At 36.0% G+C, this 8,649-nt stretch overlaps 1 protein-coding gene across 7 annotated transcripts in view; it reads right to left on the reverse strand.

Moving 5' to 3' along the window:
- The window catches only part of LOC139085059 (uncharacterized), a 77,622-nt gene that overhangs the window by 66,487 nt on the left and 2,486 nt on the right, over window positions 1–8,649 (reverse strand). The gene's annotated exons all lie outside the window — the stretch shown is intronic.

Raw genomic sequence — 8,649 nt, forward strand, 5'->3', positions numbered from 1 at the left:
CTCCATGCGGGATGGACACCTTTTTGTTCTAAAGATTGCTAGAGAAACAGCAAATGGCCAGCTGCCTGCCACCACTCCTTCAGCCTTTATGTACAAAAATTAGGGGCCGAATACTTGCAAGTTCCTTGTTACCTGGGTCCAAATTACTAAAGATGATCTAAAATTACATTGGCCACAATGGGGCTCCTTTGATGTTCCCAAATTGATTTATTTGCATGCTCAATTGGAAAAAAGGAGATATCAAACCTCTCAAAGACTTTGTGAAGTCTATTTTAACTTTTTTGAGGCTTGTAAACAAGACCAGGAATCCCTTACTGCCTCGTTAAAAGAAAATAATTAAATAAAAAGCATGCTAGATTGGAGAGTGTCAGCTGCTGACCACACTAGTGCTAGCGCTAGCAAAACAAAATCAAATCTGCTGCTCCTCTCTCCTCTCTTGCTGTGCTCCCCTACTTCGACGCCCCAAAATTCCTGATCTAAAATTAAGCAAGTGAAAATGGGTAAACTTCTGCGATAATTTGAAATTATAATGGCCATTCTAGAAAATCTCTGTTTCAGGTAAGTCCACCTTAAGGGTCACCTTTAAAGAAGAGGATTCAAAACCCGCTCACAATGGAAGGCATTCTTTGATTAACATGCAGAAGCTTCTAAAAGACAAAATGACTTCAAAAACAACTCTAAAAACAATCCTTAGAGCAAAAAAGAAAAAAAAAATCCTTAGTAAAAGTCTTTGGCCATCTGAACAGGTCCATCTGCCAGGGAACAATTTGGATCCAACTATTCTTTTGAGTTCTGTGCCTGAGACATAGCTAAAATCTTAAAGATCTCTGTTTAGGTTTATCTCTCTGTACATGTCCATGTATGTAAGTCTCTCTATATATATGTATTTATCTGCCTCCTGATGATATAATTTCTAAAAGAGTTCTATATAATTGGCTTGAAGTAAGCACTTATATAAATTATTTGTAACTGTAATACAAACTAGCCCAGATATGTTTCAGATTAACATGATTTAAAAAATGATCTTTGGTAAATCAAAGTATGTTTAAGTTTGTTGGTTTAATAAAAACAGCAGGCATGTCTTCAGAGTTATCAATATTGAATATAATGCAAACATACAATTTCTCCTACCTGGGTTACTGGGCAGATGGGCTCATGCTGTTTCTGTTGTGGAATTTGTCAGTGGAGAGAATGACTTGTGATGATGGTTAACTATTTAACATCTAATCCGAACACAGTTGTTAAAAGCAAATGTTTAAATATATGTAAATATGATAAAAGCATATACTAAGTTAACCTAATAATGGATATTCATTGAATATCTAAATCATTTCTGGATAGGATGGTATATTGAGACATTGATTGCTAAACATAAGTTTGTCTAGTTTTGGCTTTCTAAATGTTTTTTATAGAGACAAACAATATTTGGGTATATCAGTAGACATGTTTTGTGCCACATTGAAAAGCTTGCTGTAAAAAGAAATATGCTTCTAAAAATTATGAAATGTGTTTATGGGTTTGCTAATCTACTATAGGATGCTAATATATGATAGACAGTTCACGATTGCCTGCTTCCTAGTTTTCACTGGAAAGCAAAGAATACAAATAGTTTTTAAAAGGTGGAAAAAGAGCTAAAAATACAAAATGAAACAAAGTGAAAATGTCAGAACACTTAGAATAATAACCATAAATTAACTCCATGCAAACTGGGTGCATGGATGCTGAGGGAATGCAGGCAAAGAAGCAGGAGACCCTTTGGAAAATGAGAAGCAATGGAAATCTCATGAGAGCTTTCTCTCTCATCTATATATATGCTGGGCCATAATATACAGTATATATCTTGCTATGGAATGATCCAACATGTTTGAAAGTCACGGCTCCTATCCCACAGTAAACTGAAAAACAGAAGGGTCTATGCGGCCAGATGGAGAAGCCAATACGAGGACAACCACCCTTTCTGTTCTGTACACACACAATGATAACTCCTCAAGGCCAAGCTGCAATCACTCTCTGATAAACCCAAACTCTGTGCCTTTCTTTTCAGATTTACAGCCAAGAAACAGTCTTTATTTAAAAGAACTTCCCCCGTTTCTTATAAGTATTCGCAGGGCTGAAAATTCTGGTGGTGGCTTCCCAGATATTTATAGCTCTGCCATCAGTTTAGAAGTTGTTCCATCTTTCAAATCTTTATTCCGCCTACTCAACTTAAAGCAACTCTCTTCAGCAATAATGTGGGGATCTTCTTGCCACTGTCTGTTCTATCATTCCCAGTTTGGTAGAACAATGTCAGGATGAACCTATAGACACAAGTGGATCTCATATTGTAATTTCCAAAAAGTGTATGGTTTATTTTAACTATATTATTTAAAAGGAGTTTATATTCATTCAGTATAATGCATAGCCAATTACACTATCCTCTAATACTAAAATCTGTAGTTATCCTCTAACCACTGCCCTGCATCATTTCTTTTCTAGATAAACTGTGCAAGTTTTAAAATTGAGAAATGACTATACATGAAAAGTAGACAATAGGAGGTTTTTTCAGTAAGAAGGTATAAAGAAAGGATATATTTTTCTTTGTTTTGTTAAGGAAGATAAATTCATCCTCAAGCACTAGGGAGGTAAAACAGAAAGGAAGGCATGGAACAAATTCTAATGTAAAAAGCAAGTGACACAAGGTTTATGGAAGTAAAACCTTGAGGAAAGAGTTTTGTACACAGTCAATTTGGCTAAGATTAAAATAAATCCAATTAAGTAAATAAGTTTTAATATCAAAAGTAAGCTGGTACAAAAATTAGAATGTGGCTTTCTCTCTCTCTTAAAAGGATAATTTTCCTGAACTTTTACTTTACTCTCGATAAGAAATTTTAAAAGGTTTTTCTTTATTTTTTAGTAAGTCTACCTAAAAGACAGAAAATCCATGTTTTGTTAAAATAATTTCCTATGTTCAAAGAGGGTGAGGTCTGTCTTTTAGGGTTTGATTTTTTTTTTACCTGTTTAACGCTGTATGTTTGCCTTTAACATCTTCTTTGTCACCTTGGTAAAATAGATAACCAAGCATTATTTCCCATTTGACCAAGTGTTTTAAAACCTTTTGATATTTTTGACAAACTTTCCACAGGGTTCAAATCCTGGGTAAAATCTTTCTTTTGACTTAAAAAAGGAACTGCGGGAATTTTCAATGGGCCCTGAGACTTCTCAAAAAATTTGTTCTCTCTGTCTATAAAGAGGGAGATATTAAACTAATTAGACATATTTTGTAAGTTAAATTACATGGGAGGCATTATCTGAAAAAAAATAACATTAAGTCTTCTTTATGTTGTCTTTATATGTTATGAGAGCTCCTGAAATTATGTGAAATTCCTAGAAATCTAATATATCCTGGTATAAAATGTTGTTTGTCATGAAAATTGAGGTTCATGCTAAATATAAGGAAAGTGCTCTCAGCTGACTTTCACGCAAAGGCAGCAAAAACAGAATCTATAAAGCTTATGACACATGTGGATGAAGTCCACACTGCTTCTCTTGCAAAAAAAAGAAAAAAATGACCCCTCATTGCCAGACTTTCACCATCCTTATGTCCTTGTAACATGGCAACAGTCTGCTCCTGGATCAGAGAAATTATGATGAGTGAACACTGGCTATAAATGAAACAAACAGTTAGTGCTATGGGAAACCCAAGACACCACTTGGTTCTTCCCAGCTCCCTGGAAAACCCCATTTTTTTCATTTTTAAATCCATTCACCCACCATGGTGCATTAAGAAAAATTATTTCTTTCCCAAGAGGCCTCAAAAATCCTCCCTCTGGGTCCTTTGAGCACCCGCAGCTGGATTTCATTCAAATGCTAGAGAGTATGGGTTATCATTATGTTCCTTTATTGTACGTATGTTTTCAGGATGGGTTAAAGCCCTCCTTTGCCACAAAGCTGATAACCTCAAAATGGCAAAGAAATTATTAGAAAATGTATTTCCTACTTGGAGTATACCCTCCACAGTCTCCAATGATCAAGGCACCCACATCGCTGGGCAAATTGTACAAACTTTAACAGAACCCTTTTAAACTTCTTAGACTTTTAACCTTTTTTAAACTTCTTGATTCCTATCATCCTCAATCATCAGGCATTGATGATCCTCAATCATCAGCCAAAGTTAAAAAAAAAAAACTAATGGAAAAACTGGGTTCAAGTAGAAGAACTATTCAATTACATGCGATACATGAACCAAGGAAGATGCTCCAATGTTTTGCTTTGCCAGATTTAAAGAAATCTTTTCTCTTAAGCTAACTAAGACTTATAGCAATTTGTAAGTAGAATTAAAGTATTTATCTTTTTCTCCATATGTGATCCCTCCAGAATTTGGAAACTTTCGATAAGTGAGTATTCTTATTTTCATGGCAATTTATTTGTTTGCATAATTTCAATAAAAATCTGTTCTCCTTATAGCAAGACACAATTGGAAACACTAGATATATTACCAAGGTTTTGACTGAAATGTCATATTTGAGAAAAGCATGCATAAACTCAGATATGGCCAAACAGCTTTAAGGAACAAGGATTGACTTTATAAAATAAATAAAGCCATTTGGAAATATTGGCCTGATACCTTGCTTACAGGCTTCCTAGCAGCCTTACCAGGTGAGTAAAGAAGGTCACTTCCCTGGCAGGTGCAAGAACCTCAGGATATTTGGGGGACCTTAAAAAGAGAGGAATTCACCTAAATCTGTAGGTATTACAGGCAGAGTCTAATGAAAAGCCCTTGGCTTGCCTTTCCTGGCCTCAAGAGGCCTTTAAAGTTCAATCTGAGATTCCTTATAAAAAGTTCCAGCAAAGCAGATTTAAAAGAGCCCGTATGATCAATTGTCATTCTTGCTGTACTCATGTAAATAATTGGGCCAAGTTTTTTAAAACTAAACTATTTTGCAAGCCAGTGAGTCTTCATTTGGCAATCTTTGGCAAAAATGAGGGTGATTATGGAGAGAAAAATTATGTTTCAGTAAAAACTATAGTACACATTTGTGGGTAATGGATTCTAGTTCTGTTAATTGTCTTTGAGGTTTTTGTTTTCTATCTGTAAACTGGGCTGGATCCTGAATTCTCCTAGTTTCCTCAAATATCTGGTACAGATCTCCAAACTAATGTTTTCAATTCTTTCTATCCTTTTCATGTGGAATCATTGAGAACTGAAACCACCCTTTTTTTCTGAGGCCCTGCAAACTGAAACTGGGCAGCTTGGTATAAACTTAAGAGAGATCACTATAATGGGCCATGTTTAGACAATCTCCATGCCTGTTCTAAGCCACTGCTGTATAAGCCACTCAAAAAGTTACCTGAACACCCTCATGACATTATCAGAGACATTTCAATCTGCAAAAGGTGCTTCAACCCTGATATCTAGAAATCTTCTTGATTGGCTGTCCCTAGGCTCAGGAATTAATTTATAATTTGCCCCAAGTGTTAATTTGTTTTTGTTTCATCAGATTCCACATGAGTTTCCAAGCCCTAACTTTGATTGGGTTACAGGCCTCTTTTCCTGGATTCCCCAGGGATTGAGGTCCATTATGGAGGGGATACTAAAATTTGGGCTGTCTATTATGCTAATACATGTGGTTGTCTATGTAATTATAAAATGTGGACTTCTGTACTGTTTCAAAGCCATTAATCAGAGTACTAAAATATTAGTCATGTCAAGCATTCCTCGCTCTCCCCACCTGGTACCCAAAAATATTTTAAAGTAAAGGTAGAACAATTTCATTCCTCTGACCTTGATCTTTGCCCTTTCACAGCAGGAAGTAGCTACAACAGTCTTTGCCCCCATTCCCCAAGATTGAGGAGTGATCATAAGACACTGGGATTGAAACTGAGAAAGAAACAGTTAGAATTTCCCCTGGATTAGGGTGAAAGCATGCCTCATACCCACATGTTGATGTGAGAAACAAAGTAACCAAAGTTTCTGAGTTTGCTTTACAGAACAGGAGAACTGCTGAAAAGACAGCAATTTGCTGACAGCTCCCCGTCACCTGACTAAACATCTCGCAGTGGTGTCTGGATACCACCCCACCACTGGCAACCCATAGGATGTTGGTTCAAGTCATGACCTACATTCAGCCCATGCCACCCTCTCTGATGCCTCGTCTGTGGGACTAGATAGAACCCAAGCAGCCAAGAGGGCACTCGGGCATCAAAGGTCCTGAATATTCTCCTAATTGATCAAAGGTGTCACCCTGGTGAACCTATGATCAAGAAGGGGAACTGATAAAAGAAAGAGATAAGAACCAAGCCAAAGTCAACAGGACAGTTACCATGTACCTCAAGGATGAACTATAGGCAGAAATAAAAAATTACATTTTAACCTTGACTGTTGCCAGATGGCTGAAGAACAATGTGGCAGTTTTTCCCTGCAGTTAGGACATTTGGAAAGCCCCAGGCACAAGATAAACTCTAGCTGGAAAGGTCAACCAATCAGAACTGGACTCAGCCTGAAGCTTGCATACTCTGCACTTTTTGCCTTTAAAACCCAACCACTCCAAGACCGAGGGGGGTCACCTATCAACTTACAGGTTGAGGTGTAGTTTTCCAGTTTGCACTTTGTGTGTCTGTCAGACCCATTCTTCCATGCATTTTTACCTGTATCACACACACACACAGACTCCCAAATAATATAACCATAAAGTTAACTTCAATGGAGTAATTGTGTCCTTTTTTTCACTTAACATACTCTGGAGATCTCTCCCTGCCAGTAAACACACTTCTAACTTCATTCTTTTTGTCACCTTCATAGAATTCTGTTCTATGACTACACCATGATTAATGGAACAGATGTGCATCTAAGTAGTTTCTAATTTTTTGCTATTGCAAACAAGCTTCAATGAGAATTTTCTCCACACATGTGTCAATATTGCTATGTGATCCATTCCTAGAAGTGAAAGAGCAGAGACAATAGGCATGATAGCTACTGCCCAATAGCCTTCCATAAAGCGTACGCCAACTTATACTCTCACACACAATGCATGAGAATGCCTGTATTCCAATACCCTCACCATTTCTGGATTTTTATCTAACTTTTTAATATCTCAATACCAATGAATGAAAGATATTCCTTTTCAAATTGCATTTTTATGAATACCAGTGAAATTTAGCATCTTTTCAGATGTTTTCAGTCCTATGTATCTATTTGCCTACAAATTGCCTGAGTATATGCATTTATGTATTATTTTCTTCCCAAATCCCATCAAAATGAAAGGAAAGATACAAAAATGTGAATAAAAACATAATAGTGCCAGAAAAAAAGAAATGGGCATTTCTTCACCCATTTTTCCTACTGCTTTACTCAAATTGGTTTATAGAAATGCTATAAATTGTGGCTAATTATCAATTGTCAATTCTTTATGTGAAAATATTTTCTCCTAGTCTGTTCCTTGTCATTTTACTTTGCTTTTGATATTTTGTTTTTGCTGTACAAATGTTTACATTTTTTATGTAGTCAAATCACCAACTGACAGTTTCTGTGGAAGTTTCCTTGCCCAGTCCTAAATTATAAAATAATCTTCCCGTATTTTATTTCAATACTTTCATAGTTTCATTTTCAATATCCAGACTCTTATTACTCCTGGATTCCCCATGTCCTATTTCGCCTCTCCGTGCTTGTTTACTGGCTAGGAGTTACTCAAGGTTTTTGTCAGGAAAAACAACTCACTTCTGTGGTGCCTCCTGGATGTGTCTGAGGTTAAGAGATCTTTCCATCTGGTCTCTGGAAATGGGATCCATCTGCTTACCAACCTCTAGTCAGTGTTCACTGCTAGTCCCTTTCTCTCTAGTACTATTATGTTTTTATTCACTTTTTTATATCTTCCCTTCCATTTCAGTGGAATTTTGGAAGAAAATAGGATATAAATCCATATGTTCAGTCTGCCATCTTGAAGAGAAATGTCTGTGTATGTATGTTCTAAGAAACATTTTTATTATGGATAAAAATATGTACATTATGAAAAATACAAAAAACAGAGAAAAAATAAAAATCAACCAAAATTCCACAATTTGATAATTAAAAAAAGTTAAGATGTTGGTAGATTCACTTCCAGTGTTTCCAATGCAAATAAAATTTTCATAGGAAAGTAGGATCATATCATATATATAGTCTTAGACTATCCTTTTTAAACTCACATAATGTGAAGAGTATTTTCCTATACCCTTGAAAAACATGATTTTATTTTTTTTAAGTCTATAGAGTACTTTATTTGCACATAATTCTTAGAAATGAATGATTAATTTATTTTTTATTAATGTACCTATTTCCAGAAAGAGTAATATATTCCCATGATTCAATACAGTCAAAAGCCTCCTTTCTAACCCCTGACTCCCAGTGATCTGGCCCTTCCTGGAGTCAACAAAGGATACTTGATTATTTTGTAAAGATAAAGGCCCACAAGTAGAACCCACAGGTGGAATTGGGTGAGAGGATATATACCTTTCTAGCTCCTGATACACACTTGCTCTCCAAAAATGTATAATTTATAGCCCCTCCCATCCCCCCATATAAAGACATTCTCTTTTTTTAAATTTTTGGCAATTTGGAAGGCAAGAAAGTTTTTTGGGTTTTGTTTCTTGTTTTATGAGGAAGATTGGCCCTGAGCTAACATCTGTGCCCATCTT

The sequence above is a fragment of the Equus przewalskii genome, chromosome 8, assembly GCF_037783145.1.
Source record: "Equus przewalskii isolate Varuska chromosome 8, EquPr2, whole genome shotgun sequence".
Taxonomy (NCBI): Eukaryota; Metazoa; Chordata; class Mammalia; order Perissodactyla; family Equidae; genus Equus; species Equus przewalskii.